The sequence below is a fragment of the Panthera leo genome, chromosome B2 (genome assembly GCF_018350215.1).
Source record: "Panthera leo isolate Ple1 chromosome B2, P.leo_Ple1_pat1.1, whole genome shotgun sequence".
NCBI lineage: Eukaryota > Metazoa > Chordata > Mammalia > Carnivora > Felidae > Panthera > Panthera leo.
In genome coordinates this window covers 12,534,766-12,553,204 of record NC_056683.1, presented here as the reverse complement: position 1 = coordinate 12,553,204, position 18,439 = coordinate 12,534,766, and the positions used below count along the sequence as shown (strand labels likewise).

At 43.9% G+C, this 18,439-nt stretch overlaps 1 protein-coding gene across 9 annotated transcripts in view; it reads right to left on the bottom strand.

Moving 5' to 3' along the window:
• ATXN1 (ataxin 1) overlaps positions 1-18,439 on the bottom strand; it is a 412,322-nt gene that overhangs the window by 113,220 nt on the left and 280,663 nt on the right. Inside the window, exon 7 of one of the 9 annotated variants that reach the window (XM_042937840.1) lies at positions 492-699. The exons of the other annotated variants lie outside the window; for them this stretch is intronic. The gene's annotated coding sequence lies outside the window, so the exon portion shown is untranslated. The remainder of the gene's footprint in view (positions 1-491; positions 700-18,439) is intronic. 9 annotated transcript variants of the gene reach the window in all.

Here is an 18,439-nt window from a genome sequence, read left to right as displayed (position 1 = left end):
CCTCTATACTAAATGTCAATTTCCTTTTCTTTCCTAAAGCTTATTAGCTGTGTGTGATGTTTACAGCTTGAAGACCAAACAGATTTAATAGGTAAAACATTTAAACGGTATAATTAAAAAGCATGTGAGAGGCTCGGATGTAGATCAAACGCATAGATATACTTGTGCTGTTAAAATATGCTTTCCAAGTTTGGAAGATGCAGAGGCTTTATACATGTCTGTGCACGCATAAGCTCCACCACAAAATTTGCTTAACCTATTTTTTTTCTGCAACGATCTAGAAAAAGCAGAGAGATGTGCTTACAAACTACTAAGGGCTTGAACCTAGTTGCTGAGTACACATTTTACTCACAACGAAATCTGAATGGAAGTCTGCCAACGTCTGGGCCGACGTTCAAACACTCTGAGTTTCTGTGTATTCCAATCTCTCAAAACTAATGTTTTAAAACTCTTTTGATATTTTCTGAGGCACTACAGAGCTAAATCCTCACCTCTCGGTTCAGAGTAACATGCAACAATCATATTCTGCTCTAAAGATGTGCGAAGGCCTTTCACCGTGCAGCGTTTAACTTCCTCTACAGCGTCAATACAACGAACACGTGATGGGTTTTGACCCAAATTATTTTCCTTTGTGCATCAGATTTGGGAGCTGGGTGAAAAGAGGCAGGTCTGGAGAGATCTTGGAAACATCTATGAAGACTGAAAAAATAATTACCTAAACGGGAGGCAAAAAAATCTTATTTTCTTTTTTGCATTCCATGTGGGCAGGCTGAGCACATACCTACTACTGGTCATTAGTTCATAATGGCTCTGCCAGAAGGTAATTGGTGATCCACACCTTTGGAACACTTCTTCACTGGCAACGTTAATACAATTAGCGGATAAACCAAGTTCCGCGTGGACCGCGGGGGAAACGGCTGTACGATATCAAGTTAAACTTTATATCTGGCCTTTAAGGAAGAAAAGGAAAGCCAAGTGGTCTTAGGAGATCTTACAGGCGGTAAATAACTGAGACCTGCCGCTACAAACAAAGAGAGATGTCTTTCCAGGTGAAACATCGTCTTGCCACACGGAGCCCAGGTGAGGCTGCCATAAAACACCGCTGTCATGTTTTAGTGCCTTTGGGGCCACGGGCACATTTGTGCTTGATGGAATTCAGCTGTGCAGCTCCTTCCTGTCAAACACAATCCATCCTGTTTTGAGTTCTTTCTTCGGTCTGACGTGATGGGCAGCGGGACGAAACAGGTTGGATTAAACAGCATGAAAGAGAACGAAAATAAGAACAGTTCTCAAACAAAAGCACAACTAGGGATGCTGCGGCCGCAGTCTGTGGACCTAGGTCTTGATGGCTCTCCGAGGAATTATTTCCAAAGCCCAGGCAAGCCACAGGTGGGCCCCGTGCCCCTGTTTCCTCATCTGGGAGACGAGGGTCACCACACATCCTCTAACCTCAGAGAATCTTTGAAAAGCGAGAAGTGCCGTGAACACGGACGCCAAACTATTATCTCGGGATTCAATGTGCCCAAATCCGATGGAAACAAGTGAGACCCTAAATTAATTTGATACCTTATGCTATGAGCTGCATTTCCCAAAAGCCTTTGAAAACTGGCATTTATAATATTTTGTGGGTTCATCCTTTTCCGTGTTCAGACACATGTGCACACATCAAAACAGACCCAGTTAAATCTGAATTATCCAGTGGGGGATTATCCAAGATTCTTACTGTTTCTCCCTTTTCCTGTTGCCCATTTTTTAGATTCTCTGGCAATTCCTCCATGATTAAGGAAAAGCATGCAAATCAATCAATCCCCTTCCTCATGCACTGTAATTTCAATTATCTGTGTTGCCTCAGCCTCTATTGGCACGGATAAGTGAGGACGTGCTATTTGTACTCACAGTTGGATGTAAACATTTGTCTGCATTGTCAGGAAATGAAGCAGTGGCATAAATTAACTTAATCTCTCCACCTTCTTTTTTTTATGTTTATTTTTGAGAGAGAGAGAGACAGACAGACAGACAGAGTGTGAGTGGGGGAGGAGCAGAGAGCGAGGGAGACACAGAAACCAAAGCAGAAGGCTCCAGGCTCCGAGCTGTCAGCACAGAGCCTGACGCGGGGCTCAAACCCACAAACTGTGAGATCGTGACCTGAGCCGAAGTCTGGTGCTTAACCGACTGAGCCACCCAGGCGCCCCTTTCTTTGCCTTCTTAAAACTTTGCTTACTGACTGGATATTTTTCTAAGATTTCTTTTTTTAATCTTTTTTTTAAAAAGTTTATTTATTGAGAGAGAGAGCGAGCACAAGCAGGGGAGGGGCAGAGAGAAGGAGAGACAAAATCCCAAGCAGGCTCCATGCCGTGAGCGCAGGGCCCGATGCGGGGCTCCAACTCATGCCCCGTGAGATCACAACCTGAGCCGAGACCAAGAGTCAGATGCTTAGCCCACTGAGCCACCCAGATACCCCAAAGATTTCTTTCCTAGTTTTATATCTACATACCTGCCTTTTAAAATGGAAAATAATGAACAAATTTTAACCTTCCTTTGATGACTCAGCACTAGAAATAACAATCTATTTGTTATGGGTCTATACTCTACAGCACAGTTTTCTATCTGCTTTTGAATATTCTTCTCACTTCCTCTCAGCCTTCTTTTTTCATCCAACAAATCAAATACGTGCGGACTGTCTCCTGTATGTCAAGCGCTAAGCTGTCAGGGGGTACAGGTTGAATGAAGAAAACCGGCAGGGTCCTACACTCGTAGAGCTTCCATTCTGGTCGGGCAGGAAAGATACGACATGATGGCACAAATAGATAAGCTTATATGTGAAAACAGCTCTCAGAGAAACGTGCAGGGTGATGGGGAATCGCTCGACATGGTGGAAGGAGGTGGGCGAAGCGGGCTACCCTAGAGGGAGATGGAAGCGGGGGGGATGGGGAGAAGTAGGTAGATCCAAACGATATTTAAGACACGGGACCAGTAGGACTTGGTGGCAGAGGCAGAGGAAAATAGAGAAGAACACTTCAAGGATGGCTTTTGGGCGTCTGTCCTGGGTAACCAGATGATGCCCGTGGCCGAGGTGGAGAACGGGACCAAGATGAGATTTGGTGGGAGGGAGAGGGTTATAACTTTGGCCCTGAACATGTCCAGCAAAGGTGCCTTTGTGATATCTAAATGGAGCTCGCTGCCAGGCGGGCCGCCGGGTAGAGAGGCCCGAGGTTGTGGAGAAATCTGGCCTGAAGGTATAGATGCAGGAGTCTGCGTCCATCATGGAGCTGGGCGTTGGGATGAGATCGTCGGGGGTGAAAACGGAACCGGAGGAGAGAAGTGGCCCAAGGCCGAGGCCGCGAGGAACGCTGGCACATGGGTGTAGACAGCATTCAGAGGAGGAACGCTGAAAAGGGCATTCGGAAGAACGGACCAGAAGGGGGAGAATGGACATCAGAAGAGAAATGGCACGAAGGACGCCAAGGGAGGAAGGTGTTGTGGAAAGGAGGGAATGAGCAGCACTGGCCAGGCGGTTGAGAAATCAAGTCAGAAGAGACTGGTAAGAGCACACAACACATCCAAGGACGTGGAGATCACAGACGACCTCAGCAGGAGACGGGAGTGTGGACTGGAGTGGGAAAGGGCCAGGCCGGGGCCAGCGGAGCATGTATGGGTTGTCTTTTACCAGGGGCAGCAGAGGGTGAGGCTCTGCAGACGGGTACGGTCAGGCTCATGTCTGGCTGCTCCCATTGACCTATGAGATTGAAGGCAAATACCGAATTTCTCTAGAGCTCCATTTTCTCGTTTGTACAAGGAGAGAAATAACCTACCTACGGGGCTGTTGGGAGACTTAAGAAACACAAATCACTTCGCCCAGTGCCTGACGCGTAGTAGCTGTTCAATAAATGCTAGTCTTTTATTGACGTCCACGCTCTCTTAACCAATTTATTTGTTGAGGATCTACGTGTCAGGCATTGCATTAGACGCTGGGACAGAATGATCAACCACGACAAAAACTAATTACCCACCCTCACGGAAATAAACACACAGTTTCACCATGAAATGCTTTCCGTTAAATGGTGGTACATGCTAAGGAGAAAAAGGAAAAGGAGCTAGGGCAGGGGTCTAGAACACAATTTTCAAAAGTCTGTCAAGAGACGCTTCATAGAAGGGCGCCTGGATGGCTTAGTCGGTTAAGCATCCAACTTCAGCTCAGGCCATGATCTCATGGTTCATGCGTTCAAGCCCGTGTCGGGCTCTGTGCTGGCAGCTCGGAGCCTGGAGCCTGCTTTGGATTCTGTGTCTCCCTCTCTCTCTGCCCCTCCCCCAGTTGTGCTCTGTATCTCTCTCTCTCTCTCTCTCTAAAATAAATAAACATAAAACAATTAAAAAAGTAAAAGAGGCTCCATGGAGACAGTGACACTTGAGCAAAAGCCTTGAGAAAATGAAGAAAGCAATGTGGTGTCTTAAGGAAGAGCATTTCAGGTTGAAGGAACTGAAGGCGCAAATGTCCTGGGGTAGGCCCCTGCCTGACATGGTAAGAAAGGAGCATCGAGGTGGGGGCTGGTGTGGCTGGGGCTGGGGCTTGTTAAGTTGGTGGGGGGGGGGGGGGGAGGGAAGAGAGCAGGAAATGAAGTCAGGGGCCGGGACAGGGGTGGCTATGATGCGCTCTTTCGGCCATAATAAGGTCTCTGGGGGTGGGTTGTGCAGGAGACAGAGGAGTCAAGGGCAGCCTCAGAGCCTTTGGCCAGAGCAAATGGAAGGAGGGGGCTGCCATTTCCTGAGGTGGGAAGAGTGGGAGCGGCCGGTGAGGGAGAAGGGCAAGGGCGCATACAAATGGGGGTGCTTGCCGGGTGGGGGGGATATCCGAGTCCGACACCGAAAGGAGAGGGCAGGCTGGAGAAGCTGTCAGCTTTGACACGGTTTTAAGAGATCAACGGGAAAGCCGAAGAGGTCTGAGGACTGAGCTCTGGGGCTGCCGAATGTTGAGAATCCACCTGCTGCTACCCTCACTGTTCCGCTCGGTAACAGGTGCACGGGCTGCATGGAAGGTTCTGGCCACGGCCGAGGTGCATCGAACCGCACACGCAAACGTCACACACGTGAGGGCTGCACGGCACAGGTGCGTGGCAGACTTCCGTCTCCTTCAGGGGACGCCCGCGTTTGTCACATGCCCCGTGTACTAAGCTGTCGAGCAGACCGCCAGTCAGCCGGGCCACAGGAAGTAGAGGCCAGAGGTGGCTGGTGAGCAAAGGGACAATTCATAACCCCGTTCGCTACTCTTCCGCCAAACACTTAACAGAACGGACGAGACTCCCGGAGAGTTTTGCTGTACTATTTGCCAACGAGAAACACAAAAAATCGTAACTCCTTGTGTTTTCTTCCTGTCCTTACATGATTTCATTAGTGTATAAAGGATTGGTATTCCTCTTTGTTCCAGCGCACGTGCGGATGTGCTTTCTGTCCACTGCTTCCTAAATGGCTGAGCTGGCTCCGGGCAGAGTAGGATTTGGCCATGACTGAGGAAGCTGAGCGGCAGACGGTACAGAAGAGCTCCCTGCATCTAGAAACGCATTGCCCACAGGGCCGTCTTGTCCAGGAGCGGATGCCACGCTAACTGTGGCCCTGCTGACATCCGCATTCATGGCACGGCAGCGTGCTAGCTGGAGAGGCGGTGACCGTGGCCAAGGCCTCCTTAGAGGTCGTGCTTAGAGGGCCTGAAACGCCTGCCATCTGCAGAGCCAAGAAAGAGAACCACGGATGCTGTTGAAGAGCCTCTGGCTGAATTAAACAGCTCTTCTTTATCTGTCCTCCCTTCCTGTCCCTATTTAAAATATTACGAGTGCGACACATTACAGGGCTCTGATTCAGAACACAACACAGAAAATGCCAGCTCTTGGGTCAGGTTTCAGAGTTATAAAGAGGAAGGTAAAGAGGATGTTCAATCTCTCTGTCTTAGAAATAGTCGATTTTAGTTAAAAATGAGAAGCCCAGGGGCACCAGGGTGGCTCAGTCGGTTAAATGTCTGACTTCAGCTCAGGTCATGATCTCGCGGTCCGTGAGTTCGAGCCCCGCATGGGGCTCTGTGCTGACAGCTCAGAGCCTGGAACCTGCTTCCGATTCTGTGTCTCCCTTACTCTGCCCCTCCCCCACTCACACTCTATCTTTCTGTCTCTCTGTCTCTCCCTCAAAAATAAACACACATTAAAAAAAATTTTTTTTTTAAATGAGAAGCCTAGTCATCTTTAGCAGTGACCTAAAGAATGCCAGGTTATTTTCCCTCCGTAGACTCTCATACTCCGAGCATATATAATTATATGACTAGTCCGCTCTACTGTTTGCATTGTCTGTTTTATGCCAGAATGATTTTCACTTAAAAACCCATCAAGGAGGATGCCAGAAAGATATTTAAGAAACAGACAAATTCATTAACAGCCCTTGTTAGGTGAGCGGGCTACCAAGAAACTCTTAAAATAATACGATGGAGAAAAGAGGTTGGCGGGTATGTGGAGAATGCCCTCCAGCCTGGCACCTGGGAGGCACTCGGTCAATGCCGAATGAAGAAAGAACTCTGGGAGAGGAAGAAGCAATTCGGGTTGCTATTCTAGTCTCTCACATAAGATGGGAATAAAGCTGAACAGAATCATTCATGGAATTTAATAAAGAAAGCCTCCCCAAGAGGAAAATCCGAAGTTCTCCTCTCATTACCGAATTTCTCAGATTCTCAGTGGATCTAAATTTAAACTCACAGGAAGCAGACCCTTTGCCAAAAGGTGCCAAATGTAACAGACGCTACGGACTTTGCTGATCCTGTCTTCCACGCCATGAAGGGCCTCAAAGAATTTGAAAAGCACAAAATAGAAAAAAGTGTATCATTTTCTTTTCTGTAAACCTATCCAGCTATTAAAAGCCAAGAAGGAAAATGTGATGGTTAATGGCAACTGGGCAACTACATTTGTAAAGTTTTAACAAGTCGCTTTGGGGAGGTAGGAACTTGCCCGGGTGTCGGGTTATCGGGGAGAGAAAGGGGCAGAGAATGACTTACCTGCCCAGATCGGTTGAATGTGTACCAGAAAGATCCAATGGGTTTTTTTTTTTCCACCACAGAGCTGCCATTTACTGAGAGTCCACAATCCTAACCCATCCTTAACCCCGACATACCTTGTATCTTTGAATGGTTTACAAGCTACTGACCTTGGTAATTTACAAATGACATATGTAACAATGTCAGTGATACCTCTGTAGGAGAAAGTTGGAGAAAAGGCAGTGAGGAGGCTTTATGGTAAGAAGCCCCAGATCTCCAAAAGATCCTCGCTGGAAGATAAGCAATTTGGTGAGCTATTCGGGGCCCAGCAACAAAACTGGCCAGGAGTCCCGCAGAATCCAGTTCATGGGGTGAAAGGAAGAGACCACAGGAGGGTCTAAAAGTGTCTGAGTGGTATGGAGCTGATAATCTGTTAAGATCAAGGGGCGCCTGGGTGGCTCAGTCAGGTAAGCGTCTGACGCTGGTTTTAGCTCAGGTCACGATCTGCCGGTTCGTGGGTTCAAACCCCGCATGGGGCTCTGTGCTGGTGGTGCGGAACCTGCTTGGGATTCTCTCTCTTTCCCTCTCTCTCTGCCCCTCCGCTGTTCATGCTCTCTCTCTCAAAATAAATAAACTTAAAAAAAAAATCAATAAAACTAAGCTTCTTCCTAGGACTCAACTACTGAGTTGAGGAAAAACTTTTGAGAGCAAAATCCACCTTGAGCGAGGTCAAAGAAAAGCGAGGGGACAGATGAAAGGATACAAGTGGAGGGAAGCCAAGGAGACCGCTAAGAATGTACGAACCTTATTTTGTCATTTCACGGGAACAACAGAAGAGGGAGCTCTAGAGCTGAGTAGCTAGAAAAGCTTTTCTGGCCCATCCCTTGCCCCTAAATTCAGGGACATTCATTCACTTAAGAATGAGCGCCAAATAGCATCGTGGTCAAATCCAATGCACAGTTATTATGAGAAAAAGAAAAGGAATAAAAATCAGAGTAACCTGCTTCCCACAGAGACATGCCCCCAAACAGATGAAATCTTCAAATTAATACTTCAAAAGAACTAAAAGAAACTTGAGAAAACAAAACAAGTTAACAAGGGAACACAAATCTAATCAAAAACTCAGAAATGGAGTGATTGGGGAAAAGTAGTATTTGGATACAAAGGCAATAGAACCAAGGAAGTACTTAAGTAAAAGAAAAAAAATAATTTAGAAATAAAGACTAAACAAGAAGAAACATAAGAGGGAACACACACAACAGAGAATGCCCAAGAAGTATTAGAACATGGAAAGAGGGGCTCCTGGGTGGCTCAGTCGGTTAAATATCTGACTCTTGATTTCGGCTCAGGTCATGATCTCAGGGTTTGTGAGTTTGAGCCCCACATCAAGCTCTGTGCTGACAGCATGAAGCCTGCTTGGGATCCTCTCTCTCTCTCTCTCTCTCTCTCTCTCTCTCTCTCCCTCTCTCTCTCTCTGCCTCTCCCCCACTCATGCTGTCTCTCTCTCAAAAAAATAAATAAACTTTGAAAAAAATTAAAAAGAAGCACCTGGAAAGAAAAAAGAGTTTGGGACATCAAAAAGAAACAAAGAAAAAGATAGAAAGGATTCAAGACAAAGCCTCTGAAATAGAAGACGGGCAAAGAAAATCAAACCTAACATTCCAGTAAGAGTCTTCAAAAGCAAAGCCAAGTGATAAAACAGACAAATACTTAAAACTGTAACTCAAGAGGACTTTCCAGAAGTAGAAAAAGATTTGAAACTATATATTTAGAGGACACACCATGGAAAAACTGACCTAGAAAAAAGATCCCCAAAAAAATCCTTTGGATAATCGATAATTGAGGCAAAATGACCAAGTCATTCACTCGTCACAGACAGAAAATTAGAGTCAACCGACTTTTCAAGAGTCAGGCTTTACGGTAGAAGTTCAGAGAGTGACACTCCGGAAAGGCAACCTAGCCAAGGATTTTACACCCAGCCAAAATGACCTTCAAGTCGACAGCAATCTGTTATGAATCTGTAAAGGCCTAGGGAGGAGTCATTATTCCCAAAGTCCTTCCTTAATTATCCATGAGGGAGAAGGTGCAGACAATCAGAGTGGCTGGAAAGGCATGGATGTAAGGATGGGTGAGCATTAAACACATGATCAGCTATGGGTCTATTTCTCAAAGATGACCAAGGAGGACAGTACTGTTATATATATATAACAATATACAATATAGAGTATGGTTATCTACTCTGACCATGTAGGCAGTATAATGATTTAAAAAAAAAAACACATGGGGGACCGTGCGAAAGAGAACGAGCTCACGGACACAGATCTAAGTGGGAGTAGAGCACAGTACTTCAAATCAAACCACAGAAAGAGGAGGGAAGAGGAAAGAAAGGGCTACTAGAAATTTCAATATCACTCATAGCAGGGAACCAAAAGGTAATACCTAAAAAAAAGAGCGTAGTTGATTAAGGGTATTATATTAAGGAATTTATAAATATGTTCATTGAGGCAAAAAATATAAAAACCTACCTGAATAATATAATTGCTTATACTGAAAAAATGAAGGATATATAAAAAATAGTGATGCATAGAGAAAAGAGAAAATAGAGTGAAAGGGACAGGAATGTGTAACAGACTTCAGTGACCTCACCTGCTTTTGTGGCTTTGATTTTTAGGAAAATTTAAATATTTTCTCACACTTATTGAACAAAAATAATTTTCTCAATGTCTCCTTTAAAAGTCTCAGATAGGGGTGCCTGGGTGGCTCAGTCCATCGAACACCCAACTTCGGCTCGGGTCACGGTCTTGTGATTCGTGGGTTTGAGCCCCGCATCGGGGTCTCTGCTGAGCCCACTTTGAATCCTCTGTCCCCGCCCCCTGCCCCTTCCCTGCTCATGCTCTCTCTCTCTCAAAATAAATTAATTAAAAAATTTTTTAAAAAGTCTCAGATAAAATTAAGTCAGTGGATGTAAATGTATATCCAGTTACAAACACACGAAGAGGAACTAATCCAAGTGATGCGAACACATTATCACGTAACTGCTTATCCCCCACTCGCTGGACTAAAAGCTAAATCAAAACCAAACAAACAAAAAAAAGTTACAAGCGACCATATTGGTGGGCGGGAGGGTCGCGGGTATTTTTATTTGGAAATAGTAGTGTGTGTAGTGGGAGACAAAGTAGGTGAGTGAATTATGTCCGGGTGATTGAGAATCGCTATTTGTAGCTTGAGAGAAAGGAAACTGATGTAAGATGAATGAGGTTAAGAAAAGCCTCATGGTACATCAGCGGAAACTCATGATGTATTTTATTTTAGAAAATACACACAGACCCCATAATACATATACACAAACACATACACATACACATGAAAGAAGTTTCCTACCTCTCTGTGCCCACTGACAAAACCCAGATGCAATGACTAGCCCTGTAGCCCAGACCGTGGTCTCCAAATACCATTTCTCACTGAAAGGAACCAGGTTTTCCTTGGAAAAGAAGCTGATCTCAGGCTTGGGGCAGGAATGTACAGGATGAGCCTGCAGCATCCTGTCATATCAGAAAAGCAAGGAAACTATCAAACACAGCTAGGACTATATTACCAGGACTCAGCAGTGAAACTGAGTAGGTTTTCAATCAATGGTCAAATATTAGGGCATTTGAGTAACAATAACGGTAATAATAACTATGATGACTGAAACACACCAGGTATGTTTAAAGCCCTATGTTCACAGCAGTAATACTTCTGGAAATGGTGACTTGGGAGGACATCACGAAGAAAAATTATTTTGCAAACTGGTAAAGAAAGGGAAAGAATCAAGTGTTAGTCTGGCCTTTTATACAGAACCTGGAGCACTGAGAAAACACATAGTAGGCAGATGAGGGGAAGTTTCTCTTCGTGAACAATGATTCCTTCTAAGACGTGAACAGAGAATAACAGAGTTAGACTATGACCACTTGCCATCTCTAATAAACTTATGAATGTGGACAAAGATCTCCATCTCCTGATGGAAATACACCACACAATGCCAGCTATGAAGTTGTCAGGCAAAGCAAAGCAAACAATGCCTCTAGAACTTCCTAGCAATTCCTAGGAAATGCCAGAGACAGAGGAACATGTTTAACAACACCACAGGGATGCACTCATCAAAATCCAGATGGTGGGAAACTCTACTGAACAAATGGTCTGCTTTCCTCAACAGAAAACATGGCAACATGAAAAAAGATGGGAGCTGAAACCAATAGTTTAAAAGAGCCTTAAGAGACAGAAATATTATTTATATCTGGATTCAAGTAAACTGTAAAAGAAAAAAAACCCCATAAAACACAGAAACCCTGCACCAACATAACAGAAACCTATATTTATAAGACAACTAAAGAAATATAAACACTGACTGGATATTAGATGATGTTAAGGAATCGCTGTGATGATGCTATTGTGGTTTTGTATAAAAGAAAGAACCCAATTGTTTATATAGATGCTAAAATACTGGGGCACCCGGGTGGCTCACCCGTTTAAGTGTCCCACTTTGGCGCAGGTCATGATCTCGCTGTTCATGGGTTCGAGCCGCGCGTCAGGCTCTGTGCGGACAGCTCAGAGCCTGGACCCTGCTTCGGATTCTGTGTCTCCCTCTCTCTCTGCACCTCCCCCACTCACACCCTGTCTCTGTCTCTCAAAAATAAACATTAAAAAATACTAAAATATTTATGATGTTTGGAATTTGCCTCAAAATAATCTAGATGCAGGGATGGTGTAGATGAAACTATATTCGTAGCTGCTGAAGGTAAGTGATGAGGGCATGGGAATTCATTTGACCATTTCTCTACTTTTGGACACGTTTGATATTTTCTATAATACAGCGTTAACGTGCCTTCAGGAAGTCGGCAGCGTTTCTCAAACGTGGTTTTCCGCAGCTGTCCCTTGGAGTATTTACTAAAGTCACATTTCCTACATCCGTCTACTTGGGGGTGCTTAATAAAATTAAAAGTATGCCCAACCCTAGATTTCTGAATCAGAACACCTGGGAGTAAAGCCCAGAAAACCGTATTTTAAATACACTATGTGGTCATCTGTGCATTGCATTTTGCCTTTAAGTATTTGCATAAAATAAATTACTACAGTTTTCAAAGGGTGTTAAATAATAGTTATTATTACCCTTAGATTGGACAACAGTACAATCTAAAAATGATTTTTCCTACTAAAAGAACCTTAGAGTAACCGAAAATATCCTTCACACACTATTGTTTAATTTCAGTAAAATGTTTTCTCTCTGTGTCATATGTCAACAGACAAGTGACTCGAAAAATGTTATTATGAGAGTAGGGCAATAGATCATGCTTTCTAATGTCTGCTCAGCATTTGGGGTTAATAAACTAGAGGAAAGAGCTCAATGTAACTTGGACAAAGTCACAAAAATATGCCTTTTTTATGGAAACCAAGCCAAGGGACAAAAGATAAGCAAAATCTTTATTAAAAAAAAAAACCAGTAAGTGATCCTGAACCCAGTTACCACGTCATTCAAGAACTATCCCTAGAATCACAAGACCTATTTTCCAAAAAGAGGGTTCTTTATCCTTGACACAAAGTACACGCTTCTTTCCGATAATGGCACTTCTCACTAGAAGCTGGCGGTTTGTTGAATGACTGTGTCTCTTCGGTAAGCAAACAGCTCGCCAGGATGATGAACAATGAAAACTAGACCTCAGTGGCAAAGGTACTGCTAAAGAACACAGGAGCAGAAAGGGACAGAGTCAGCACTCAGTAAGCACTCAGTAACTAGCACTGAGGTGCTAGTTAGAGTCTTAGAAGCTCTGTATAGGATTTCTATTTTAAGTCTTACTGAAGCATCTAGCTTTTACACTTGTTTCAAAACCCCAAGCATTCTACCAAGCGGCTTCGGAGCACATGCATTTTATTTATAAATTGTATTTCTCACTATTTAGTAACTATAATTAAGAAAAAAAAGCACTCCACACCTTGTACAGTAGGATATTACTTCATGCAGGAGTTAGCTTCTAACATTCTTACCCAGCGCAAAGTGTGTGGGGTTTAAATTATCTCTGAGGTATATATACACACACACATATATATATATATATATATATATGTGTGTGTGTGTATATATATATGTATGTATATATATATATATACACACACATATATATATGTATACACACACACACACACACACACACACACACACACACACACATATATACATATATATGAGAGGGAGAGACAGAGAGACTCCCAAGCAGGATCCACGCTCAGTACAGAGCCCAATGCAGAGCTCGATCCCACAACCCTGGGATCATGACACGAGCTGAAACCAGGAGTCGGATGCTCAATCGACTGAGCCACCCAGGCACCCCCATCCGTGAGGTTTTAAGGTGTAAATCAGATCCTAGCGGTCTTCTACTCAAACCTTCCAGAGGCTTCCAACCACGTTCATGGTGAAATGTACAGTCCTGGTCCTCGTCAAGGCTTAGAACGCCTTATAGGATCTGATCCCAACTACGTGATACCCCTCACCCACTCACCCATGCCTCCCCCAACACACAAATTTATTTCCTGCCTATGTCCTTCCTTTGTTCTGCTCTGACATACCAGCTTCCCTGTTCTTTTTTTATGGGTCAGACACAACCCTGTTCCTACCTAGAGCGCTTCTCCTCTGGCAAACCACAAAACGCGTCGCCTTCATTCAGGTCTCCGCTCATACGTCTCTCTCTCTGATCACCCTAAGAGAGCAGCCTCCCTCTGTCTCTTCTTATCTAACTGTACGTTTTCTCCAGAGCCTTCTTCACAGCAGACACTATATCGTGCATTTCTTGTTTGCTTAATGTTTGTCTTTACCCTAGAGTGATAATTCTGGAAGGCAGGAGTTGTGCTCACTGCTCCAACCCAGCATCCATACAGTCCTTGCACAGAGAAGCCACTCAATAAGGATTAATGTGTGAATAGATGTCCCCTGTATTGCCCACCACGGACAGTAGAAAAGGTTCTTTTTTATACCGCCCTGTCCCCTAATTGTCATGAACAGTCAAGTTTGAAAACCACTGGGCTAGACTAAGGCACAAGAGGAAATCTACAACAGATGTGTGCGTAGGCATCCAAACCATCCAAACCACTTTGACAACCCAACTGGAGAGGAATCTAAAGTGTTCTTGCTGGTGTGCAGTGTTTCCTTAATTCCATCTTGATAGTAAGTCTATCTTCAATGTTTACTAGATTTTGTTGTGCAGATTAAAGGAGACAATAGTAGAGTTCTCCAGAATGAGACTCTCAGTCACCCTGGGAGTTAACACGAAACTTCCATTATGACATGGTGGAGATGACTAACTGGCTGACGGGTGCAGCCAGGTTTGTTGAGATCCCAAAGCAAAGCTTCTCCTGTCACCTCAACGCATATATTTGCCACCCTTTAAGTAGAAACACTGCAACCTGCCCTCCTTTTTTCCCTTTTTATTTTTAGCGCATAAACTTAAGGGCTTCCTATGTCCACTCACATGGAATTTCACCAGTAAGCACCCTAATGTAGCATGAGTGCCTCATACTCAATTACTGGCTCAGGCCAGACAACACAGCCCGGGTTCTTGTCCTTGGTGGATTTTGGGCATGTAACAACACGTCAGCAAGCATATCGCGTAAAACGGTGCAGCGAAGTGATTTATGGGCAATGAGGTGTCAAAGGTAACGTGCATACGGCGGGCCAATTGTCAGTGATGAAATCCCAAGTCAGAGGGCACTCGCCATGAAAAACAAGGTAAATCTGTGGCTTCTGAAACTGAATAGACATTGAAGAGCATCTCATTAATGTTATAATTTGAAAAGTGTCTTCCGTCTCTAATGGAAAATTTCAGAGTGGCCAAGGAAGCTATCATTGGTTCCCCACATTGCAAGCTTACCAATTACAGAATGCAAATTGTTTCATAGTGTTAATGGCTTCAACTTTAAAAGGAGCCATTTCTACTCTTCCTTTTGTGTTAAGTGAATATGTCTTAAATAAGTTTAAGTGAAAAAAATATCCCGAGATTGCAAGGTATCTGTTTGAAAAAAACACCCTAAAATACACTGTTCTTATTTGCAACTCCTTAGTTTAGGGAACCAGGATTTCTCAGTAACGTGCAACAATATTAAAAAAGAAAAAAACAAACTACTCCCAACAAAAGGGGATAAATTGGAAACTGAGCTTAGAGAAGCCTGCAGCTGTCATCTGTAACACTGATTTCAAATTTCTGTGTTCATCACAAAGCCTCATTGTTCTTTCTTCTTGGTTTTAGAAGTCAGCATTGTACATTGAGATCTAACAAACATTATACTACCAACATTTTGCCTTAGCAGTTTTATATATTGAGGTTTCACGCAACATTGTGTTTGAGAAAGAAGCTGATACTAAAAATATTTATAAATCATCAAGTAAAGGCAAAGAATGATATCTGAACCTGGGGGTGATTGTCGCGACGGCTATGTCGTGCCTCAATGCAGGAAAGAAGAACAAAAGAAGAAAAATGAGTTCTTATGGAACTTTTCCTCCACATGATAGCAAACACTTGGATATAAGTCGTGTATCGAACCATGCCGTCTTCGGGTTTGGAGTTGAGTAGGCAAAGCGCTGGGGCAATCGGTGATGTGACATGTGTTTACCCACGTGGATAGGTTCCCAGGGAGTAGAAGAGTGGGGGTAGAAATCATTTCATCTGCCAGCGATTAAGCGGTTCCTGCCATCTCCCTTCCCCATCGAGTGCTCTCTGATTCAAGGGAGGGAATGTGCTGTGGTGGAGAGGACATGGGTTATTACTCTGAGAGACTCAGGGTCAAAGCCAGTACGTTTATTATTAGCAGGGTAGCTCTGAGCTGAGTCACTTCCGTTTTGTTGAGCCCCTTTTATGTGCAACACAGAGATGGCAATACTCACCCAAGAGTTTGTCGAGATGCCTTTGTATTTCATAAAAAAATCATACACACAAGTCATCTAGCCCCTTGCTAAGTATTCAGTGAACAGCTTCTGACCTCTTCTTGGGACCTGGTAGAAATGCTGACTAGGCTGCTCCAGCCACAGGGATCAAATTTCTATCTTGGGAACGAACTTCTCAGGTGAGGGATACAGCGAACACCATTCCTAAGCATCATGAGAGGCCCTTCCAGGAATCCAGCCATGGGTCCCACTGCAGTGGTCATCTGCGACTGCGACTGTGACTGTGACCTCAGTCACCTGATCCAAGAGACAAAGAGATCCGGGAGGTGAGAGAGCAGGGGCTTCAGAATGGCACATTCCCGCAAGGCCAAGGAACAAGGCCATGCAGAACAAGATGGCAGCTCCGCAATGATTACAAGTCATGCATCAAAGGGCCACGGAGAATTTTGCTTTTGCTTAAACCAGAGTCAGTCTTCTCTAAGCATTAACTGAGAGCACCTTCTCTTCACATTTACAAGCAAGCGTTTGCCACTTCAGCTGTACAAATTATATAGGATTGAAAATAGTATAGTTGAGAGAAACGCGGAGTTTGCAATTAGAGTTCTTTATTTTCCCCCTTCTCAGAGCAAACGGGAACAAAGTGAACTGAAACATGGTTGTTTAAAAGGTTAAAAGGTTGTCATCCCCCCCCCCCACCCCACCATGTCCTATCTTTAGACTTGCTTTCTTTGCCTTTCTAAGATACCAAAGGTATGTGTCCTCTACCACTACAAGATGCTGTGAGCACAACACAGGCACACAGGTGGCTGTGTCCCTCAGCATCATGGGCACAGTCCTCCACGCAGGGGACCAAACATCAAGCCACTCACAGATTCTCTTTCCTTCTCTGTACAAGTCATGAGCTTGTAATATGGCTAATGTGTAAGACAGACGCTTACTAGAGCGAGGAGAATCCGCAAACAGCATTCAATTAGATCCACAGAGAGAAGGCTTGGCCTTTGGTGGAAGAGAAGCATGATGTTAAGACTAGGAGCTTCCTGAGGCCAAGAATTATATTTCCTTCTCCTGGCACAGGGCCTGCTGCTGGCATTCAGTAAATATTTAGGGAATCAATAAACTCAGGGTATGACCATGTGATGTCCAGATACAGTTGAGAATCCATAACTGCTCATGAATGGTATCTTATCAGAAAATAAACCTCTCCAGTCGTAGAGAGTATAAAATGAAATTCCAGGGGGACACCTGAGTGGTTCAGTTGGTTGAGTTTCCGACTTTGGCTCAGGTCACGATCTTGTAGTTCATGGGTTCGAGCCCCGTGTCGGGCTCTATACTGACAGCTTGGAGCCTGGAGCCTGCTTCAGATTCTGTCTCCTTCTCTCTCTGCCCCTCCTCTGCTCATGCTCAGTCTCTTTCTGTCTCTCAAAAAGAAACACATTACAAAAAGATGAAATCCCGGCTGACAAAATGGGAAAGATTTAGAGGTATCTATCTCGTGTCCCAATGACCGTGGATCAGTCTTCAGAGGAAAAATGGATCTTTCGTGAAAAAAAAAAAAAAAAAAAAAAAAAAAAAGCAGTAGGAGGGTAGTTTCTGAAAACTCATTTGTGAATCAAAACGAGAATAGACCAAGCGACTTAACATTCAGATAAAAGAGTAAAAAAGAAGAGATATTGCTGACTTCTTTCCCTCTCACTGGTGTGAAATTTTAAAGGCATACTTTGCTGTCAAATGGATGACATCAAATGAATTTAAAGTATCTATATAAACCTGCCTGTTCATCCCTCTTGTTCTCATAGTACATCATCCGTTCTCATCTCATTTCACCTCACCAAGTTTTACAACAGCATGCACGTTTATGCTTTTACCACTTTATCTTTCGAAAATGTTACACACAATTAATTCACATTAAAACTCCACTACTAATTCAGCACCTCAAGATACGGAGTTTAAAGATTCTCGCTAGAGTTTAGCGCAAGCCTACTTTTCGCTGGCTGCCTTTTTTTTTTTTTTTTTTTTTCTTTTTAAGGTTTAGGAATGTTTACCTCATTTAGGCGCCTTTAAATTTACTTTATCGCCATCATTTGCATCAAATAACATACTGATTGGGAGTAATCTAGTCTTTAAGGTGAATCTAGATGAAACTTTATCACGTTTGGTGCAGAAGAAAGTCTTTGAGGTTTGAAGTCAGAACATTAAAGCGTCTGGGTTCAAGGCCTGTCTCTGCCACGTGCTGTTTGTGCAATCTTACACGACTGTGTCGCTTCTCTGAGCGTCACTTAGATTGTTTATTCAAATGAGGCTGAAAGGAAGGACTGGTCTAAGCAGCGCTCTGGGGGTTACATCAGCGCAAGGCAGTAAGTAAGCTTTATGAACTGTATACGAATTACATCACTTTGGTCATCACCATCGTCCTCATCATAATCGTCATCCTCATTATCACCATCACCTGGACTTAAAAATAACTCAAAGGGGAGAGGGTGAGAAGGAACCAAAAGGAGCCCCTACTCTGTACCCTGCATCATGGG